Consider the following 25,206-nt stretch of genomic DNA (forward strand, 5'->3'; position numbering starts at 1 on the left):
TTTTTACAGGAAACTACTTACCCCAATTAACTCCAATAAAGACAAAGTTTAAATTGAACAATGACAACAGAAAAACATAGAAAGTAGTTAAGCACTCTCCTAAGTAAAACCACCAGGCCCATATCATTTTATATTAATTTGTTGTTATAAAATGCTTACATAACAGATACTACTTAAATTATTCTAGATCACAGAAATAAAGAGAAATATTCAAATTTTCTTTTATAAATGCATGTAATATTGTTCTCAAAACTTGACAAAGATCATACCTGAAGAGAAAATTATAAAAATGTTTATTCATAAATATGAAAAAAAACTAAAAAATATAAAAGCGAAGATAATATAAAATTCCATTAAAATTTATTATGACTAAAGAGAGTCTATGTTAGGCATTAAAAGTGGTTCAATATTGTGGCCTTTGATAAAATTCATCATATGTATAAAGTTAGAAAGAAAAACCACAGGAATTTTACCAGAGATTTATAAGATCATTAACAAAATTCAATATGCATTCAAGTTTCAAACTCTCAATATAATCATGGATGTTTTCTTAACTATAAAAATACTATTTTCCCTTAGTATCAGTCAGGGATTAGTCCCAGGACCCCCGATGGATACCAAAATCTGCAGATGCTCAAGTCTTTTATGTGAAGAGCCATAGTACTTACATATAACCTATGCCCACATCCTCCAATATACTTAAGCTATCTCTAGAATATTTATAATACCTAATGCAATGTAAATAGTTGTTTATCACTCAGATAATTATTATGCTACATTGTTGAGGGACTAAGGATAAGAAGAATGTCTGTACATATTCACTAGAGTCATTATTATTTTTTCAACACTGATTGGCTGAATCCAAAACACAGAACCCACCAATATAGATAGATAGCTATATGTGTGTGTGTGACTTCCCAATATCTCTATTAATATTAAAAATTGCGATGAACATATTCATAAGTACAATTAGATAAAATAAAGGATGAGAGATATTACAACTAAAAAAGAAAAAATAAAATAAGAATAAATCGCAGCATAGAATTTCAATAAAATTTTAACCTTACAAAAGTACATTTTCATTGTACCATAGATAGAGATGGCAAATTATAAAAGCAACATGCAAGATTCAAACTTCTGACATACCAAAATGTTATAATAAATGTTATAATAAATGTTATTATAAATGTTATAATAGACAAGTCCATACATAAATAATGAAATGAATGAATTAGTTCTCCCATTTTCTAAGACAGAAAGACTACATCATAAAGATACTCTTAGTAGTTAAATTATTGTCCCCCACAAATACATGAAATTTTAACACCTCACACCAGTGAATGAATGTGACTTTGTTTGGAAGATGTGATCAAGTCAAATTGGAGTCTTTTGCTTGGGTCCTAATCAAATATGACTAGTGTCCTCCTAAGAAGAGATGAAGACAGACCACACAGGGAGAAGACAGCATGTAACTAAGAAGGCAAAGGATGGGTATACAAGTCAAGAAACATTAACACCTGTCAGTAAACACTGGAATCTAAGAAGAAACAAGGAAGGATTCTCCCCTGGAGGCTTCAAAATTTGGACTTCTGCCCTCCAGATCTATGACATAATAAATTTTTATTGTTTAAAGCCACCCAGTTTATGGTGTTTTGTTATGGCATCCCTAGGAAAAGTAATAAAGATACCAATCCTTCCTTATTTATAAATTTAATGTTATTCCTAGTTCATTTGGAAGAGCTAACAAGTTACAAGAAACTGAAACATCTTTGGAAAAAAGAGAAATGGTGGCAGGTCAGCCTTATTAAATATTAAAAATACTATGAAGGGGCTGGGGACATAGTTCAGTTGGTAGAGTGCTTGCCTTGCACGCACAAGGCCCTGGGATTGATCCCCAGAAACACACACACACACACACACACACACACAAATACTATGAAGTTCCTATAATTAAAACCAAGTGGTACTGAAGCATAAATACAAAGAAAGAAACATAGATGATGAAAGGATCTTAGAAAAGACCCAATCTTATATAAGAATTTAGCATATGATAAAGGTTACCTCTTGAGTTATAAAAGAAAATGTGGATTTTTAAAATAAATTATTTGGGAATAACTCAGTAACTATGAAAAAAATAACAGAGGCATTTCTCATATTGTACCCCAGGACAAACTCAAAATTAAACAGATATTATACCTTAAAATAAATAGCCATATAAGTTCTAGAAGAAAGTGTAGGTGAACTTCTCTAAAATCTTGACCATGAAAATTTTTCTTAACTATGTCTCAATGCCCAGAAGTAATCAGAGAAAGGAAGGTTACATTTAACTACATAAAATTATTTTTTCAAAAATTGTCTTGCTTGGCAAAAAAACACCATGAGCAAATTAAACACACATGTATGACATATATCTTATGTATATAAGACAAATGACTAAGAAATATTGCATCTCGCATCATAGAAGAAATATTAGTACTCCTATTACATAAAGAATTTCCAAAAACAAAACTGGTATTAAACTGGTATTAAAATTAAACATACTAGAAAGATGACCGATGCTGCTCATTACAAGAGAAATGCACACAACTATCCTGAGAAACACATTCTCAGCTATCAACTCATCAAACACCAAAAGTCTGACAACATGCCCTATTGATCAGACTGAAGTAAAAAAAAAGGCACTCTCAAAGAATGCTGGTAAGAATCTAAAATTATGCGATCTTAAAGGAAATATGTCTGTATATTTAATTATGTACACCCAGAACATTTCTAGCACTTTAGTTTCAAGGATTCTTCCCCAAGAGAAAAGTTGTAAACCAACAAAAGATACCTATGGATCTGTTCAGTATATTGTTTAGTGCTAACTTGTTTCTACACATCTCACAGAAAGAGTCATCTCAGTGTTTAGAGAACCCATTGTTTTAGTATTAAATTTACTGATGTTTTCTACTTATGCATTTAACTCCAGAGTTAGTTGCTCAAAGTGTTACTCTTTTCTTTCATTTCTGTGCCTATTTGCCTCAATTCAAATTACTTGTTTCTAAAATAAGAAATATACACACTGTCAATTATTTCCCTGTATCTTTCTTTATTCACTAAAGTATTTCCTCCTCCTAATTGTTGGCTATACTGATTTTTCTGACCACATCATTTTTCTTTCTTTTATTCTCATTTTGATTTTCAAATATTCTTTCATCTTTCTACTAGTATCAATGCCTGCTTCTTTCAGAGTTGGAAATAGAAAAATTGACCTTTTTTTGACCTAATATTTCCTAGAAGAGAGTCACTTCTACATCATATATGAAAATGTAGATTTTTATTTTTCTCTGAGCACACACAAGACTTTTGTTATTGACTGAATATTTGAGACCCCTCAATGACCTAACCCCCACGATGATGTTATTAAGAGACAGAGCCTTTGTGGGCAATTAGAGCTAGGTTCATTCATGAGGGTAGGGCCCTCAAAATAGGATTAGTGGACTTAAAAATAAATATATAAAGAGGGAGATTTCTTTATGAACATGCACCAAAGAAAGTGCATGTAAAGGTCACAATAAGACAGCGGTCTGCAAGCCAGGAAGAAAGCCCTCTCCAGAAAGCAAAGCTTTCCGCACCTTGATCTTGGGCTTCCCAGCTTCCAGAATGGTGAGATGTCCGTTTAAGCCAGCCAGCCCTTGTGACAGTATTTTGTTCGGGCAATTCAAGCTGATTAAGGTACTTTCTTATTAGAATCTGCTTACTACCAACTTTCACTCTTTCTACTATTATTGTCTTTTATTTTAACTGTTGTAGGTATCCCTCATTTTTCTACATGATATACAAACAAAGGTAGGTTTTGTCTTTGAGGTCTAAACTCTGTTCTCCATCATGGTCAGGATCAAAATTTAATTTTGTAATATAAATTTTCAATTTTAATGTTAATATTGATAATTGGGAAATGTTTCGGCCTCAAAGTTTACTAATGAAAATGTAATTTAAATGTTTATGATTGCTGGCAAATTTGGACAATCCTCTCTCAAGTTTCTTTTATACGTAAGCTATAAGATTTGACAGCAAGTCGAGTTTACTTGTGCAGTGGCGAATCACAAATACACTTTGAATACTAATAATCAGAAGCAAGGGTGCCAATAATTTCATACACTTAGTTTTGCCTCCATATAGTTCAAACATGGTTTCTCTTCCACCAATATACTTCCACTTCCCAGGGATATAGGAAATCTGCACATTGCGATGAAATCTCTGGTCCTATACCTTAACCTCAAAAAGTCAAAATGATCAACATAACGGAGGTGGGAATAATTTGAGACTCCATTCCTACACTAGGTTCCAGGAAACAGCTTAACTAAAAACAAAAACGACTGAAAACATAAATACATGCCACTAAAACCATCTTTCCCTTAAATGAAGTCCAGCATGCCATTCCAACACTACCTGAGAGAAGGAAAAATGTAATGAAAGGGAAACTTAAGTGAAAAAAGACAATGGGTCTCAACTATTCACAGTTAAAACAGTTTGTTTTTTGAAAACTATAAAATCATTCAACCACATGAATATACTGCTAGGACCTCTCTAGGGGAAGAAAAGGAAACTGAACCTTAAGTTACTTTTCTTAAAAAAATTTCTTCTAATTAGTTTTACAAGGCAGTAGAATGCATTTTGACATATTGTACGCAAACAGAACGCAACTTCTTCCTCTGGCTGAACATGGTGCAGAGCCACAACAGTAATGTAATCATACATGTATATAGGGTAATAATGCCCATCTCATTCCACTGTCCTTCCCATCCCCACACTCCCTCCCCTCCCCTCACTCCCCTCTGCACAATCCAAAGTTCCTTCATTCTTCCCGACCTTACCACTGCCTCCCCATTACGGATCAGCACCTGCTTAAAAGGAAAAATATTCAGCCTTTGGTTTTTTGGGTTTGGCTTATTTCACTTAGCATGATATTCTCCAGTTCCATCCATTTACCTGCAAATGCCATATTTCATTCTTCTTTAAGGCTGAGTAATATTCCATTGTGTATTTGTACCACATTTTCTTTATCCATTCACCAGTTAAAGGGTATCTAGGTTGTGAACCTTAAGTTCTTTTAACTTCACAGTGAACTCACCTGGGAATAGAATGTATGGTCTACAAATAGTAATCACAATTTCTAATTCTAATTATCAATATGTGTTTGTGAAAATTCTCCAGAAAACAAGGGGACCTTGTGCAATGAGAGACTTCAATGCAATGGCCAAATGCTATGGGATCAAACAGAGCAGGGCCAAGGAGAAGGGCTGGTGCTGAGAGAAGAAATGAAGCTAATGGAGAAAATAGATCGATCCTGCCTAGGGATGCTATGAATAAAAATGTTAAGAGCAGTTCAGACCTAGTCATCTGTTCAGAGTTAAACAAAAAGCAGGCCCTTTTATCTTCTCACACTGGAGAGAGGGGAGGAGCCACATTTGTATACACTCATCACCCTCAAAGCAGTATTAAGCGTGTATTCTAGGCTTTCAGACTTTCGAAAATTCCTTCCAATAGCCCTTTATTGGAACACGCTTTCTAATGGTATAAAGAATCTGTGGTATAACATCATCTAAAGTGTGTCTGTGAAATCTGGAGGATTTACAAGTTCTTTTTTCTCTAAGCTAAGTAAGCAAGTAGCCTGGGAATCATTTTCTATTTAAATTGCTATAATTGTGAATAGTCCTCAACTAAATCACCCGATAAATGACTATCTCAAGCTTATACTATTACATTTTCCTGAATCAAATCCCTGTCCAGGAAACAATAAAATAGCACAAAATCAGATTAATACACAAGTGCTAGAAGCATTATTACAGCAAAAGAGGCAGGGACCTCATTTTATTTTCAGGTATAAAATATTACTGCAGAGCTAACCAATAACTTCAGGTTTAAAGCTTCAACAGCATAGTCATTTGAGGCACATACTGAGTTAAAAAAACAACCCACTATACCAGATCCATCAACATAACAACAACCTCATTTTACAGTTTAGAATCAAAATTTTCCTATTATACACAATTTGGCCTTTTTACATGCCTTTTTATGAACACAATCATTTCACAGTCCACTTGGTTTGACTTTGATCTGGAGACCCATAACAGCTATTCCTTCATTTCCAGAAACATCTCCATTCTTAACTCAAATGAAAAGCGCATGTTCCTTAGTAGGTAGAATAAAATTATTAGGGTAGAGAAGTTAAGGGCTTCAACTTCTGGATGTACAGCCTTGGGGGGGAAAGAAAACATTTTATTGAGTTGTGTTTCAACCACTACAGCCTTTACAGATCAAAATGTAACTAACAGGAAAAAAAAAAAAAAAAAAAAAAAAAAACAAACTAAAAGAAAAAATAAAAATAAAATTCCACCACTATAGCTGAATTTTGAAAATCAAAAATGCGATTAGTGTTCCTCCTCCATATTTATACAGCTTCCTACATACAATTTTCTTTCCTAGAGTCTAGAACTACCTGATTACACACTGTTCCTTGCTCTTCCCCACCAATAATTTTTATTATTTTAATAAAACTTAGTTCATTCCCTCTACTTTTTCCATTCATATTTCCACATTCCTCATCTCTTCTCCTTGTTGAACATTAGGTGCATTTTAGGAGCAAATATCAATTACGTGTCCCCACTTTAAACTATTACAATATCTGAATATATTCTCTTCTTGTTAATATGCATATCTACCACGGTATTTTTGTAAGCTCCCTGCCTAGGAATGAATTTTTATGGTTCATTCTGTGCTGATATGCAAGTAGTTTATCTATTCTTTCCCATTAAGGGAAACACAGAATCATTATCTTGACATGTGTCAGTGGCTACTCTAACAATCTCCATTGAAGTTGGCTCTTAGAGTATAAAAGGGATGTCAATCCTCCAACTCAAACTCTACTCTCCACCTTAGACAATTTTTAAAAATTTTAAAAGAATGAAGAGGAGTTACTATGAGTTCTCAGATTAGTAGTTTAAAGGCAGATAATAAAATCCAGGGGGAAAACAATCTATAATAATGTATTAGGAACTAAAGAATATAAATCACAGCTAAATGGGCCCTTGACCTTTTCATAAACGAGTTTTATAAACTTTCAACTGTAAGGCCCCCCAAAAAGGAAACCCCAACTCTGTCCCATGGATGGACGGCAACCCCAATCAACCGCAGGAGGCGCCACTTGATGCAAACCGCAAGAGGTGTTTATTCCAGCGCGCTGGGACCCAACTCGAGGAGTCGAGTCCCTAGCAGAAAATCTTGTAGGTTTATAAAGGCAGAAACCACACATCGGGAGGGGTCACACATGAAAGGGGGAAAAGGGGGAACAAAGCTGCCAGGAAATTTCAAAGGGGGTCTGGGTTTGCTGACAACATGTTTCACAATGTTTTACAACAGGCTGTAGATTCTGGTCAATAGTTTCTGGTAATCCTACTGTTTGAGCACTATCTGGCTATCAGGCTCAATTTACTCTTTTACTCTCTGTTTGGGAACAGAGAACAGCTTTAAGGGCTTTGTTCCCATTACTGGGAGGGAAACCTTAGGGAGTTGAGATAAAACAGACAACTTAAAAAAATGTCCATTCTTTCATTTCCCCATTTTCTTTTCTGGTAAGTTCTAATCATGGAACTTCTGTCTCTATATACTCTTCTCCAAAGCTATTTCCTTGGCAGAGGGACTGGTATTGTTGCCTAAGCATTAGTACCTATACAGCACTTACTCTTTCCCTGATGAAGGTGACTAGGTGATTTCAGGCAGGCAAGAGCCCAGGGGGCGGGCCACCAATTAGCAGCCCCTTGTTTGCAGTCCTTGATAAACAGTCCTTGATAAAGGCAGGTAAATTTGGTAATCAATGGGCTCCGGAGATCCTTGACATTCCATTCTTCCAGGGGCAGTCTCCAACTTCCAGAGGCAGATGATTTCATGGCCATTTCCTCAATTTGACCTGATCCCCTATTTCTACACTAACTACCTGTTCCCAATTCTGGCTTCATTCCCCCCTCTAATCTCAGGAACTCCATGCTGCTGGGGAAGGAGGTCGATGACCGCTCTAGCTTCTTCGAGCTGGAAGTGGGTGGCGTGGGGCAAGCAGCTTGGAGTTCCTTTTCTAAAAATCAGGTCAATCAAGGAGTCCCAGGAAGAAGCCTAGTTGGGGAAGAGCAGTTTGTAAAGTCATCTGGGGGCGGCTGCTTCTATGATAGAAGAACAAAAAGACATGAGTACTGAAATGAGATTAGCACAAAGTAAATGTTGCAGCATCTGAAACATGCCAGTGAGTATCATGAAAATGACAGAAGTTAATCTCTCACCAGGAGGTGGAAGAACTGAGAAATTGTTCCCATAACTAGGCCTAGCAAAGGCTGGAGAGAACAAGGCCTTTATTTGGGGACTTTAACATTGTCATAGATGTCCCCAGAAAATATAGTTAAGCTACTTAATGTCATCTGATTTTGTAAAATATCCCTTTATTGGTATAACCTGTGTTTACTAGAGATCTCTATACTTCTGTTACTTAGGAATAGATAATCATACTAGCAAACATAGATTAAGTCTACCTGTGTAGCTTAGGAAGGTCTTAAACTGACTAAAAACTTCTGACTCTGGCAGTTTCTCTTGATAGTTATCAGGCACATTTGCTGAAGAATCTTTCTTTCATTTGTAGCTTCCAGCCTTTATTCTAGTGGGCTAATATAAGTTACATCTTAAGTTACATTTAATTATTATTTCCTTTAAATGCCCAAGAATGGCTATATTTTGGTTTTAACTGTTTTGCTGGGTATCTAAGATCAAGCTGGTCAAATTGACCTGGTTTCTGTCTTGTTAAAGAGTCAGCTGAGTTCCCACAGGGGTTACTCATACAGAACTTAAGAGCGGCTCCTTAGCTCCACCAGTGACTTTGATTAGGCAGGGTCTCTTGATGAGGTGACTTCCTTTAGAAACATCAAGGGATGTTTCCCCTTTTCCATGACCCTCCTCTGCAGCAGATGCACTGGATAATTTTTCATCCTCTAGTCTCAACAATCTCCTTGATCAGGAGGTTGTGTGACCCAGAGTTGCAACGCTCCTTAGAGAAGTTCTCTTATTCCCTGGGTTCAGGCTAACGTTGAGGGCAAGACCCAAATATGGACTTTTCTTGACCTCTGTATTTAACTCCAATTTCTAAGTTTGATCTTAATTATCCAGCAAGCCAGTCTCACCAGTCATAAATTAAGAGTAATGGGCTTTAACTTTAATGTCCATAACTTTACAGTTATTTACCCTTTTATCTAACTGGAGTCTGCATTAGTACTGGAGGTTACCACTATCTATTCTATAGGTGATGGCTTATTATCACAAGTTACCTAGGTTGTTTGTTCTTGGAGCAGCTACTTCTGCAAAACATTAACAGGTAACAGTTTTACAAAATGAAATTAGCAAGAGTAAAAATATATTCAGCTTGTATAATAGCTATCTTGAATTTTGATTGAGAACTACATTTTATCCCCTATTTGAGATCACAGTACTTTTACAACAAGAACCAATCTTTTGACTATAACTTTAAATAAGCTGAAGTCTGGCTTATTTTGGAGTCACTCTAACATGCAGTGAGATGGGAGGCAGAGCCTTATCTCAGGTAAGGCAGGGCTCTTTACAGATCTTAAGTGTTCTAATTCTGATGTTGATCTTTGCTTCTTTTCCTTAAATACCATTAAGTAGTTTACATATACTGTTTCCTGAGTTTATATAAACTTTATAATTAACACAATTTAACATAGTATCTAAAACATGAATCAAAGAAAGGCTGAGAGAGCTTTTAACTTTCCTTTTGTGTGATTAAGTGGCAAAATGTTTTCATGTTTCTTTCATATTTCACAATATTAACCTTTAAACAAATCAGACTCTAATGTTTAGAAATACATTTACACTTGAAATTCTTTATCTCAGTGTAAAAAGTAACAAATTTTACACATACCCTATTGATAGCAGGTCCTATAATAGAACATTAAATGATAGAAATAAATCCCCAATAAAATTTACTCTTTATAAGTTTAAGATTACCATTACAGACAAGTTTAATCTGGAGGATAGCAGAGCTTAATAAATTCCTTGCTTTAAAAACTTGTGGTCCTGAAAAATATGAACACATTTAATATACAAATAGTGACCATTTCACAAATACCTTGACACTTTTATCTTACCAAATTGAGTTTTTAAAGAGAAATGTATACTCTGTAACAAAGTACAATACTCTATAATAGTTATTTAACCATAATTGTATACACCCCAATTTTTAAGACTAATTGTTCTAAAGAATAAACTTAATAGACACAAAATTAAGAGTAAATTAGTGTTTCAAATCCTTGTCATTTTACCATGTCATTCTACCATATAGATTAAACTTTGGTTTATATCAGAACGTTAGTATTTCACCTTAGGAAAAACCTTCAATAGTTTTAGCTGTCTCACATACATATAACCAACTTAGTTACACACAAACTTGTTGAAACTTGCCCTTTACTTACACCGACTTTCTTAGCACTTACTTAGACCCTCATGTATTTCATCACACAAGCACTTTCTTACCCAGAAACATTTCCTTTTTCCTTTTACTAAATATATTTCCATACCCAGAACCTTTTATTTTCTCTTTCCTATTAGTTGTTCCCTTTTTGTTCACATTCTGAAACAACTCTTATGAAATTTCTGAATTTAGATAAATTACTCTATTTTAATAAGATTAAATATTCTGTTGTTTATAGTACTCTAATTGAAACACAGTTGAAACTTTTGGGACCCTTTGTATATAGAATTGCACTTGTTAGGACATAACTCTTAGTAACCTTGTTTTTAGTTTAGTGATGACACAAAGCAAGTTTAAACCCTTTTATTTACCAACCTATGAAAACACCAATAATGTTTAAGTATGATACCCCATGGAATTTAAGGAGTTAAAAGTACTCGATGTTATTTAACAATTAGCATTTTAACTTTGTAAATTAATCAGATGTCTCTACAAACACATTAGAGTAATCCCATACATGTTAACTCTAATTCACTTATTCTGTAAAAAACCAAGATATCAGACAAGTGTCCTGAACAGTATTTGCTGTCTCTTCCCTGTTGAAGAAAAGTCCTAGAAACAATTGATATTAGACATTTTATTAACATCAATATTTTATTAGCTTGACCACCTAGAGACTTGCAAGTTATTTTCAAAGACATTTTACTTTTATTAGTTTACCCAATTTGAACCTTTTTTAAATCACGTGAATTAAAAGTATTTGGATCCATTTTTAAATTTTAATTTTAGGAGCGCTCAGTTTTGATACAGACAAAACATGACATCAGACAGCACAACATACAAATAACACAAAATCAAGCCCTTGTAACTTTATAGGTGAATCTCCATTGCAGTGTAACAGATGTTCAAAAACTCTAGTTGAATAAAAAATAGAACTGATCAAAAAATCATGAGCTCAAAAAAACATATAATTAAAAATATAGCATTTACTTTGCTGGAGTTTTAAAGACTCTTTTTTTTTTCTTTCCCTGGGTTTGAGACTGGTCTCCTACTGAGCCATTAGGCTTCTTTTATTTATATTTCAATGTAAGCCTTGACTGAGATCTGGAAGGATCTAACAGGTTTTAACAGAAACTCTGTGTCTAAGGCATTTTAGCCATCTCATCCAGACAGGTTGGATGTTAAAATTATGAGACCTTATTTTTCATTACTTTTGAGACTGAAGCTACTTTGCTAAGTTACCCTTCAGGGCTGTTCGGAGCGGGAGTCCAGAGAAGGAACCTTTGGGGTCCACCCGAGAGTAGCCCGGGCCGAGAACCCCCCAGTTGTTCCAACCCTTCCTCCACCTCCGCCACAAACACACAACAGAACCAGAACCAGATACAGACGGGCGCCAATCTCTGATCCACCAATTGAACCCCATCAGCGCCCTTACCGACGGAGACTACCAGGCGTCCCTGGCTCTCCTTCCACCCTTAGGGCGTCCCCCAGGGCTGCAACCTGTGGCCCCCCAGGCACGTCTGCCGGCCACTGTTCAGCCACTCTCACGAGTCACTGAACGGCTGCCACCGAAACCGAAAGCGCGCTCACAGAACCAGACCAACTAACAAAACACAAGACAAAGACAGACAACTTCGGGGTACCCCTTCTTACCTCCAAGGTCGACTCCGCGGATGAGGGGGGGCCATCTTATCCCGGACGAGCCCCCAAATGTAAGGCCCCCCAAAAAGGAAACCCCAACTCTGTCCCATGGATGGACGGCAACCCCAATCAACCGCAGGAGGCGCCACTTGATGCAAACCGCAAGAGGTGTTTATTCCAGCGCGCTGGGACCCAACTCGAGGAGTCGAGTCCCTAGCAGAAAATCTTGTAGGTTTATAAAGGCAGAAACCACACATCGGGAGGGGTCACACATGAAAGGGGGAAAAGGGGGAACAAAGCTGCCAGGAAATTTCAAAGGGGGTCTGGGTTTGCTGACAACATGTTTCACAATGTTTTACAACAGGCTGTAGATTCTGGTCAATAGTTTCTGGTAATCCTACTGTTTGAGCACTATCTGGCTATCAGGCTCAATTTACTCTTTTACTCTCTGTTTGGGAACAGAGAACAGCTTTAAGGGCTTTGTTCCCATTACTGGGAGGGAAACCTTAGGGAGTTGAGATAAAACAGACAACTTAAAAAAATGTCCATTCTTTCACAACCTCTTATGTGACATCACTCTATGCTTCTCAACAAAGTGCCAAGATTCTGGTATTTACCTCACCTTCTCTTTCTCAGAGTGGTATTCTTTCCCTTTCCACTAAATCCATGAGAATGTCCACTCAGTCTTTCCATCTGTAAGACCCTCTGAGGCTGAAACCTTTATAAGCTCTTTAGGAAAGAAAAACATTCTACTCTCCCCTGAAAGTTAATCAATTCAGAGGCTACAACCTATTTCCATTTGAGAAAAGAGCAGGAAACCTGCTCATGCCTGAGGAACAAGTATAATCTCTTATATTTCTTTGATGTCTTCAAAAAATCTAACAATGTCAGAGTGCAGTGTTCATTCAAAGATACAAAATATTCAGTGTTTTTTCTGGAAAATTTCACTATTGCTGTGGTCTCCAGCACCTGTGCAGTAATACCCAGAGACCATCTCTGCCATGGTGGGGGATAGAGGGGATAGTTGAAAATGAAAAAGTTGTTTTTATTTCAAATGTGAATCCCTGACCAAAAAAAAAAAAAAAAAAAATTTAGAGAAGTCATAAATGAATTCAGAATTTTTCTTGAATAAATGAATGTAAATGTTTCAAGCCTCTTCACATAGCCATACACACACCTGTATAATAATACAGCCTGGCCAAGTCCACCTAAGGGGACAACTCTCATAGGAAGTAAAACAGGTCCCACTGAAGAACACCCCCCCTGATAATTTCTAATTTAAGAACTATTTTTGTGTGAAAGCTGGATATCTATACAAGTCCATCTTGTCTATAAGGACTCGTATTTTATTTTTTATAGGGCTGTTGAATGCCTATTCTATATACTAATGTTTTAGGATATCAGTCACAAGGGAAGGTAGCCTATATTATATTACATTATAAGGAAACTTTTGGTCCAAACATCTTTCATTTTCTTTAGTTTTGTTTGCAGTCCTGGAGATTGAATGCGGGCAGGTTCTACCACTGAGCTGCATCTCCAACCCCAAACATCTTAACTGACAAAATTTTATTCTCCAGGATTTGGCACCAAAGAAACTTTACCCCCATGTGGAAACAAGTTTTTATTAGGCTTAAGTTTGCAATTAAAATTTGTCACCAGTTATCCATACTAAACAGCATTTTCTCACACTTAGACCTTTCTTCCTTACTTTCGCCATTACCCTCTTTACCCTGTACAACTTGCCAAAATAAAGAGTTCTCAAACTCAAATATGACAAGAGTAATCATTATCATCATCATTTCCTCACAGCATCTCTTATTAGTCCAGTTTAATTATGGTATTGTAAATATGTCAAATACTCACATCATTAATAAACTCTACTTGATCTGCAGCGTTTGGTGAGTTGTGATTTACTAAGTCCACTCTACTCGTAGACAGATTTCTCCTTTAACTCACTCAACACCTCGGCAATGCCCTTGCCTTTGTTTTGTAACTTTACCACATAAAATGCAATTACAGATAAAATCCCTCTCGAGACTGGCTTTTCATTGTCTCTCCAAAGTACATTTTCTTCATGCATTAAATCATATCCCAGGACATCCCACAATACTAGCTGTAGCTTGGATTCTTGTTTTCTCTGTGGTAAAGTGACCAATTTATATTCTTACTCTAATACTTCGGAGTTCCAGTCAATTCTGGGATCTTTGCATTTACAATCACATTTTTAAAAGAAGAGTTACTAATACAACAGGCAATCAATAAACATAATTTACTTAAAATAAAAATTTGAATGAAATACATTATTTGAACACTAAACAAATTCAGACTATTGTAAATCCTAAGTTATCAAACATTTTAAAAAATATTTTTCCCCTCTTTATATGCATTGCCGCTATCAATTCTGTGACTTTTGGCTATAACGTTGTGTTGATTTCCATCTAATACCCAATAATAACTGTTTTATCTTCTTGTTATAAACCATCTGGCCTTTGAATTTTTAGTTATTATGCCATAATGTGAGCCTGGCTCAATATGCCCAGATGACATTTTACTTTGCTTTTACTGAATTTGTTTTTCTCTCAGTAAAATAAGTATTTTAACAGGAACAGGTGTATCAAAACTGTGATCTTTACCTTTTATACTAAAATTGTGCTTAAATCTTCCATAATTAAAAGTTATCTTACAAATTTCAAAAATCTGCTTGTTTTGTTTCTAAATGTTACATTTTAAAAAGCTTTGTCTTTCTCCCTCTCTTTCCTCCTTTTCATCCTTTCTCCATCCCTTCCTTCCTTCCTCTCTTCCTTTCTTCCTTCTACGAGTAAATGTCTATCATGCGCTATTTTGTTCTGATAACATAATAGATGCTGATGATATCTGAGAAAATAAGGCAGACACTTTAATTGGCCTCATAAACTATTATGATGCACTGACCTGCTTTTAAGTTTTAGAGTCTAATTTTGAAATGCTTTCATCATTTCATTACAATCCTAAGCCAATGCTAAACGTATGATTTTGGTTAAAATCCAAATCAGATCATGATGGAATCCTACTTCTTATATCCATCAGATATTTCATATATACCATGTAGGGGGAAAAATCATGTATATTAATGTGATCTTTCCTTTTAAAAGGTGGATATTTTTGTCATTGTAATAACAGATATGGGTGAATAACTTCAGAAAATCCATGTTATTGTAGTTCCCCCCTTATCCTAAGTAGTTAAGTTCCAAGATCCCCAATGAATTCCTGAAACTGAAGCCAGAATTGCGGACAGGCAGTTAGCATAGAAATAGGGGATCAGGTCAAATCAAGGAAATGAAGGCCATGAAAGCCATCTACCTCTAGAAGTTGGAGAATGTCCCTGGGAGAATGGAATGTCAAGGATCTCCAGAGCCCATTGATTACCAAATTTACCTGCCTTTCTCAAGGACTGCAGGCAAGGAGCTGCAAATTAATGGCCCCTGGGCTCTTGCCTGGCTGAATCACTTTGGCCCTCCCCCTGCCCCATCCACTTATCACTTTCTACATCTGACCTGCAAAACCAGGCCTAGTCACATAGGCAGGAAGGAGAGATAAGGGGAGAGAGAACTGGAGAACAAAAGAGATCTTAACCTATAGAAGATGTAGGGCACGCTCACTTCTTGGGACTTTAGAACATCAGTCATGGCCCCCTTCTCCCTCCTGGGAGAGGTCTGTGTTATCACCTTTAAATAGAACCTGCTTAATATGCTTGCCTTGGCGGGCTCCTCTAGTCTTCAAACTTCAACATTAGAGGGAGCAGAACTCGTCACCAGTAAACGGTGGTATCAAAACCTTGGAAAATACCAAACCCCATGTTTTCCTCTATGTATATGTATCTATGATTGAAAGAATGGACATTTTTTTAAGCTGTCTGTTTCATCTCAACTCCCTAAGGTTTCCCTCCCAGTAATGGGAACAAAGCCCTTAAAGCTGTTCCAGGAAACAGCCCCAAACAGAGAGTAAAAGAGTAAATTGAGCCTGATAGCCAGATAGTGCTCAAACAGTAGGATTACCAGAAACTATTGACCAGAATCTACACCTGTTGTAAAACATTGTGAAACATGTTGTCAGCAAACCCAGACCCCCTTTGAAATTTCCTGGCAGCTTTGTTCCCCATTTTTCCTTTTTTTTCCCCCTTTTCCCCCTTTCATGTGTGACCCCTCCCGATGTGTGGTTTCTGCCTTTATAAACCTACAAGATTTTCTGCTAGGGACTGGACTCCTAGACTCCTGCGTGAGTCATGAGTCAGGTCCCAGCGCGCTGGAATAAACACCTCTTGCGGTTTGCATCAAGTGACGCCTCCTGCGGTTGATTGGGGTTGCCGTTGATCCATGGGACAGAGTTGGGGTTTCCTTGTTGGGGGCCTTACATGATAAAGCTTAACTTATAAATTAGGCATAATATAAAATGAACAGTAATAAAATATAAACAATCATAATAATGTTCCATACAGTTATATCATTATGTTCTCTCTCTCTCTCATTTGCTATATTCACACTTATTATTTTTGTTATAATAGAAGAGGATAGAATGCCTACAGGATAAGATGAAGTAAAATGAATACTTTAACCACCGTGACATAGTGTTATATTACTATTTAAGGGTTACTTAAACACAGCACTGCAATACCAGTACAGTCAATCTGATAACCAAGCTGGCTACAAGGTAACTTATGGGTGGGTACTGTATACATAGTACAGAAACACTGCACAAAGAGATGATATGCATTCCAGGTGGGATGGAGCAGGATGGTGTGACAGTTCATCATCTTATTCAGAAGAATGCTAATTTTAAAATTTATGAATTGTTTAATTTTGGAAATTTCCATTTAAAATTATCGGACTATATTTGACCACAGGTAACTGAAACCATAGAAAGTGAAACCACAGATAAGGGGATAACCTTACTATAAATGTTACCTCTGTCATTGCAGTGAACAAAATTGAACCGTGTTCTAAATGTCTATGAGATGCAAGTTCACCACACATAACAGTCACAAGGTGAGTAGGGCGTACATGGTATTCTCTCTAGCTACAATAGGAAACACACTTCTTTCACAGTCCCCCAAAATCCGATGGTCCAGCCTTGCCTCTAAGATACTGTATCTTCCAAATGGGGAACTCTTTACTTACTTGTTTAAAGGTAACCTCCAGACTAATGCTGTCCATGATTAGATTATTGAAAATGTATCTTCCTTCCTTCAGGCAGTAAATTATCCCAAACTGCCAACTTCTGGTTTTTTTCATTGCTTCTTTACAGCAATGGAAATGGAATAGCTATTTGTTTCCTATCTCTCTTTGAAGTCTGGAAGAGAGAAGGAAGGCAGGAGCTCAAAATATTGAAGATTGTTTTGGCAGACCAAGCAGCCAGCTGTTAACTGGAGTTCCACAAAACTAGCCAGGGATGTCAGTAGCTAACTCTGGCATCTGTGTTATGAATGACATCTCAGGATAAAATTCCCCCTCCAGTTTCTTGGCAGCCTAAGAATCTCAGACTGAGATGAAAACATGGCTTTCCACGCTTAAATGAGTTGCTGGAATATTTTGGATCTGTTTGAGCCAGTATAAGATTTGTGAACATCTCTGAATTTCAACCCAAGTTTGAACTGATATTTAGTCCCCAAGAAACAGTGACTTATAGTGAAAAACACCTTTAATTGGTTCAAAGATCCAAAGTTCCATTACCTCCAAAGAAAGAATATTTGTACAGGTTTCTCTGATCTTTCATCTGCCCACAGTCGCTTTTCCTGATCCAAAGTGAAAGGTAAGAGTCTTTTATTTTTACCATTTGAATTACAGTACTAGATTTGAAGGCAAGCAGAAGAAAATAAGCTTTCTCACCAACCACAGTTGTTTAAATTTCAAAGATTATACCAAAAGATGTGGCCTTGGTCTGTTGGTCTGTTTACAGCATTTTATTCATTTTCAGTAGCAGTCTTGGATATTACATCACAGATCACTTTTTTTTTTTTTTTTTTTTAAGAAAAAAGAAGCAGAGATGTAGGCTTGGGATGCACAGTCCACAATTGGGAAAAACAATGCTTGCTAACAGGATGTATCTAAAAACAGGGCAGGAGAAAAATAGGTGAATTAAGCCACCATATGCCCAGTCAATTAAGTAAAAGCCTAGCACATTAAAAAATGCTTATCTGACTTAAAAAGAAAATGCTCTGCCAAAGAATGCAAAGAAATGAAAATAGGAATTAAATCATACTTTGCTAACAGTTACAGACAGAAAAATGCTTTACAACTATTTTATAAACATGTTATTTCAGGAAAGCAATTGAATTTCACAATTACTTTTGAAGACATTATGGAAAACCTTTTTTTATGTGGAGATAGACACATAAATAGACACACACGGTTACAAATTACAAATATATTTCAATGCTATGGTTTAAACTCAAAAGTAATAGATCATATATTTGGAAAAAATGGAGTAATTAAGAATACTTCCTGAAATATTTCAAAATCATATATCTTAAGGAAAATATGGTTATAGGATCATTTCTCCATCTGGAAAACTGTCCATCTTTTCAAACATTTTTTTTTTTAGGAAAACTTTTATTATCTCGTGTACATGTATGACTGCATGACTAATGTGATCCTACAATAAGTATAATCAGAAAAATGACAGATTATACTCTACTTATGTATGATCTATCAACATGTATAAAAGCATTCTGCTGTCATGTACAACTAATTAGAACAAATAAAATAAAAAATGAAAAGATCAGAAATGAAATAAATGATTAAATGGATAATTATAAAAACATTTAAAGATTTAAAGCTATTTATTTCATTTTATGGGATTCTATGTAAATAATTACATAAGCCATATGATGATTAAAAAATTACATTTTGTCAATGAAGCCTGATATTCTATTTTTACTCTTTGATTTCAATATTAATACCAATTTTAAAATAACAGTTTATTGAGCATTTACTATGCTTAGCATAATTAATTTATAATATTGCCTTATTTCATCCTTACACCAATTCTGTAAGGAACTATAATTATTCTCACTTGTTAGATGTTGAAATAATCTTTTTAAAAAATTGTATAATCAGCTCAAGGCCATAGAGCTAGTTACTTGTTTCACATGTTATTAACTCTCAATCCCTTGCTATTAAAATTAATGGTATATATTTTCCCCATAATAATTATTCATCCTCAAAATTTTTCTGTTAAGAAGTATACAAATATTTATATCACCAAGGTTTTATTTATGCTAGAGACCATTAGATTCACTACAGGACCTGCTCTTACTGTTAACATCTGCTCACTGATCATACTGGTTTATTTATTTAGAAGACAGAAGTATAGGACTTACTGTACATTTCTTCAATAAACAGAGCATGAGCAAACATCCAGTGGTTCACTGTCTAATAATCTACACAGTCAACTGTGCAATCAGAGGCTGCATGGTCACACTGACCAGTGGTGGTGAAAAGAAGATGGAAATGGAGGGATCAATTTTGAGATCATGTCTTTTTAACTAGTCAGTATAATAATCCAACTCTTTTGTACTGGATCACCTTCTATCCATACTTGATTCAGTACAATGCAAAAAATTTTTTTTCAGTATTAGGGATTGAATCAAGGGACTCTTTAACACTGAGTTGCATCCCTATCCACCCCCCCACCTTTTTCTTTTTTTTTTTTTTTTCTTTTTTTTTTTTTTTTGAGAGAGGGTCTCACTAAATTATCCTGGTTGATCTTGAACTTGCAATCCTCCTGCCTTAGCCACCCAAGTAGCTTGGAATATAAGCATACGTCACCATGTCTGACTTGCAAAGAATTTTTGATATGCAGTTTTTTGCTTCTAGTAGAATAGATAAAGGAAAACTTCATAACCCTTGTAAATATTGCTTAAGTGGCAGCTAAGAAATAAAGTCAAATAATCTAAAACACTACCTTAAAATATCAAATAAAATTGTTTAATTTTATGACATTTGTAAATATCACAATACTAGGATTTTATTTTCGATGTTTTCAAAACTAGAATTGAAACATTCTCATTCAATCAAAACAGATGCTTAATGATTTATTAGTCATTATTGTGACATAAATTATATTTATGTCTGTTTTAATGTGAACTAAAAGTATTTACTGTTTAGAATAAATCTCTAATCTTTGCAGGCAGACAGGAGGAAATTACCTTTTCATGAACAATTATATGTGAATTCAGTGTTTACATGAGTGACTTTAATAGACTATCTCAAGTTTAAGGATTCATCTTATTTGACAGTTTTCATTAATTTCTGTCAAATTTCATTATAACTGCAAAATTCAAATAGAGATGAATATTCAGTTCCCTTTACTGATAATTTAAAATAATGTCATTCCATTTGTGTACATAAAACATGAACATATTATTTTCAGGGCTATAAAATATCTTGATGGAAATATTGACCTTTCTTAATTATAAGGAATAATAAACAAGGTCAAAAGTATTTTTCTAAGGCTATTTATATTAATTGATGATTTCATTACAACAAACAAGTTTCTGCAATTTTCTAGACATACCACAGAAAAAGACTTTTTTTAGACTGCCTCCATATAGAACAGAATTCTCCCCCCAAAATAAAAATTGCACCATTTAACCAAACATTTAGTTTTGGACATCAATTTTAAAAAGAGTTCACTTGGTTTTTCAATTAGATCATTATTGCTATCCTCAATACAATTAGATTTAAACACATTTGAGTGGAATATTTAGAGTTAAAATAAAAGCAAAGAAATAATAGATAATTTGGTAATTTTTCAAATAATGGGAGAGTGGTTTTCTTTATATTCACTACTAAAAAAGAAGAAAATTCTGCAAAAATGTCCCTACACATGAAATACCTTAAAATGCTAAGCTCTAATCACCGATTTCTCCAGTCTGTCAGTCTTAAAATATTGCAGGGCTGATCTCCCAAATGCCAGCTGGCAGCCTGGTTTAAAGAAGTGGCAGCCTAGAAAACTGTACAAATGAGCTTATTGGTTATCTCCTTGCTGCATGTCATGAAGTTGCTGCCATCTTATGAGCAATCACCAAGGACACTATACAGTAAAAAAGTTAATTAAAAGTCTAAGCAGAACTCTTGTGGCATTGTGGTGCCTACTCCTTTTTAACCCTATTTGTTACCATTTTTAATATGCTGTTTGTGCCTTCAGACTGCATAATGAATTCACTGGAGGATTTTCTGCATTTATTCATATCCTTCAATTAGATGAACAATTGAAAAAGTTATTCCTCTAAGAATGTATCTGATAGAAATTTTTACTTGTTAGCTGTTCATCAAAAACACCATTGCATTTTCAAAGCAATTGTTTGAAGCAATCAGTTAAATATCAGAGTTTTATATAGGTTTCTCATTTTTTGGTTGCTCATGGGAAGTCTGGCTACAGAATCCTGCTGCTTTGAAATGAAGAGAAGCTAGGAAATATAAAGGTAATTTAACTTTAAATAAACCTACTGTTCAGCAATGTTCAGCAGTCATAAATGAATACATTTTAGGAGCTATGAATACTTTATCAGAGCCATTGTTCTTTTTAATGTATTTCTGAAGTATTGAAAGTATCATAATTCCAAATGATGTACACTTAGAGTTCTTACAAAATACACTTTGCCCTTAAACCAAAGGCCAAAGAAGAGATCAAGATGAGTATGATTATCATTATACTAAGTCAGAATTTTTAAAAAGGACCCAGATATGCATGTTGTAAGCATGTAAAATGTGTATTCATGTTAAAAGAATGTAGGGTTACCTAGATGGCCAGAAAAGTTTGAGTGTTTAGGGATAAGTATTCTATTTATTAGATAACCATATTTATTTTTATATTTCTTTTCCTTCTGGTTCTATGTTTTCCTGACTCTGAGATATTTATCATACGTCAACATGTCCACGAAGAAAAGTAAGAGGAGATGTCTCTGTATTGCTGCAGGCTTGATGACCTGATAACAGGTCTATAGAATTAATAGCGAAAATAATATTTGGGGGGGGCACCTGTGAATTCATCTCAAAATTAATCAGGAAGCACCTTTCATTAGCTCATTTTTCATACTTCAGGTCATCCTCACAAAAAAGGAACAATAATAGAATCTCCCATCTAAGAGCATAAGAGAATTAAATAAAAATTCCATTGGAGTAGTATTCCCTTGGGACATGAACAGAGAAAAGTCCTCCAAAAACATTACTTGTGATCATATAACCCTTGTTTTGTTCTTACTACATAAAAGTGCTGTGCTATAAGGTTGGGTAATAATAATGGATGATACATCAATACACTTGATTAAGGTACCATCATCAAGGAAACTAATAATTATACCAGAATGTTTGTGATAAAAATGTGTGTAGATACTTACAAAGACCCTTTACATAAGCAGGGGACAAAAGGAAAGGATTCCCAAAGAAGATACCATCTGGGCTTATTTTTAAATGTAAAGAAATAATATCTGAAAAGTTTTCTGACTTTTATTTAAATGAATCCTCAAAAGGTACTAAAAGACTTGAACTTTTTTCCCAACTCTTTATCAGCTAATCTTATGAGAAATTTTATCTGTAGTAGCTGAGAGAATTCAATGTGAAGAAGACAGATACAAAGAAAATAAAGAAAACAAAATTAGTCATGGATAATACCTTTCATCTACTTTGATAGTATCTTCATGAAGTCTTTAAAATAGACTTTCCTAGGCATTAAAGAGCTAAACATAGTAAGAAATTTCTATAAAACGGGCCCAATACGACTTTCAAATTAAAAAACTAAAGGGGAAAATTCCTTAGGAAAAGACATGAAATTTTTATCATATACCAAAAACTTAAAGACAAGGGAAGGTTTTGAAGTCAAGTCCCAGGAAAAATAGTTATTTTAAATATAGGAGAAAACCAGAAAGTTGCAGACTCCCCAATTCAGGGTCCCAAGAAACCCAACACTTTCAGTATACTTAATTGAAATGCATTTCTTTTTTCTTTTTTTTTTTTTTTTTTTTTTTTTTTTTTTTTTTTTTTTTTAGGATGTCTTAAAACGACCAACCTCTTTAATTACAAAGCAACAAACATGCAAAGGGCTACTGTAAAAATTTATTTGACCCACATACTCTCTACGAGAAAAATGGCCCTTCAGCCCTGGCCCAAGCTCCCACATCTGCAGGCCAGTAGCGTATTGGATTTCACATTTCCATCTCTAAGACAACAAAATTGCCAATCACAGTAACTAAGAAAGTCACCACAATTGTCGTCTCTCGCTAAGTACGGACAAATTACATCAAAAGAAGACAAATGAGGACAAGTGAAAATTACATGAAACTTGTCATCATATTAGAACAAGTATTCTCTCTTAGAAAATCCTTAGGGGTTACGTTTGGGGCTGAAATTACAAGAAGGGGTTGATTAAAATGCTGTGGTAAAAGGAGAAGAGGGCACAGGGAAGGAACGGTGATGAAATCCTGTTTTATCTTGGCCTCTGGTTTAAGTCAAGCACCAAACTCGGTCTTTTAACAGTCAGAAAATTTGCCCTGCTGTGTTGTATTTACATGAGTTCTCTTGAGTAGAGGAGAATTACCAGAGCTCAGCCAACATCCAAAAATGATAACATGACAGTTTCTAAGGCTAAATCTCTTCTCTATATAGAATATCCATAAAGCCTAGTATGACATTCGTTTTCATTTTACAAATAGCTCTTCTAAAATATATTTAAATGGCATTCTGCTTCAAGACAGAGACTGAAGAACTTTGAGACTCTATGAATTATTCCTTACTAGTCAAGCACATAGGATGGTGAAAATAAATATCAAGGGGAATTCATAAGACTTCAAAATTCATGTGGGAAAGGACTGAGAGAAGCAAGAAAATATGTGTACCAGGAAAGACCTAAAAAAGCAGCTTTGAGGAAATCTGTATGAGCACAAATTTTACTTTTATTGAGAGTAAGAGAAAAATCAGCAATATCCAGTATTCTTGTTCAGTCCTTCTGCTAAAGAACTAAAACAAAATCTTACTGTAGCACAATATGCTCTTAGGAAACAGCTTGAATTAACATTACTTATGTTCTCAGTAACTTTTGAAAGAAACACTGTAGAGTGAAAACTAAAATAGACTGCTTTTAAAATGGGAATTGGAGGAAAATGGAGTCTGTGGCAGAGGCAGACAGAAGACCAAAATGAAATATCCTCAGTTATTTCCAGTGGTGATGGTCACTGTCCTGAAGTAGAGGAGGAACTCATTGGCAGGCAACCAATTGTGAGAACAAGAGATTTCTGCAATTGGTGAGAAGAGGGGAAGACAGTTAAGTCCTGGATACAGAGTACAACAGAAAGGCAAGAAGCAACAATTATTTCTCTTCTAATTTCAAGTGTCAAGAACTATCGTTTCAAGAAGAAATGTGTTGGTTGCGGATATCGGGGGCTTAGGAGGTCTCTCTGGGTGAACTCATAACTGTGCAAGTTCTCAGACTCAAAGAACAGATTTTCTCAGCATATTGTCCACAAATTAATCAAGTTTACAGAGATTGATTCCTGAAAATCAGAATGACTGGACAAACATGAAGATATGTACAGCTTCACAGGTCATCAAGAAATTAACATTAAAATGAAGACATACAATTATGAATTTTTACATCTTAAAAAATACAATTAACAGTGAAGCCAAAGTATCAGATATGTTAGGAAATGAGTTGCCCATCTACTCTTCTCAGGAACATAAATTGATACAAATATTAAATAGGTTAATTTAACAAAATGCCTCAAAATCCTCTCATAAATATTTTTAGCCCATTTTTAGGAAATTATCTCATTAAGATTAGTTGGAATATATATAAGTTGTACCTATAAGGATGCTTTTCAAAATATTTAGAAAGGAAATAGAACGGGACACAACCCAAACTTGATGGTTTGGAATAATCCTAGGGAAGTAGAACTGGGAGAACTACAATGTTTTAACAGGAAGCTCAATTTGTTATAACTACTCTGTTTGGAAAGAGATTTTTGTGAACAGAAGGCAGATGGTCTGCTATGGAAAAATAGAGGATAGAGATCCATTATCTGAAGGCCTTAG

Source organism: Sciurus vulgaris, assembly GCF_902686455.1.
Source record: "Sciurus vulgaris genome assembly, chromosome: 2".
NCBI lineage: Eukaryota > Metazoa > Chordata > Mammalia > Rodentia > Sciuridae > Sciurus > Sciurus vulgaris.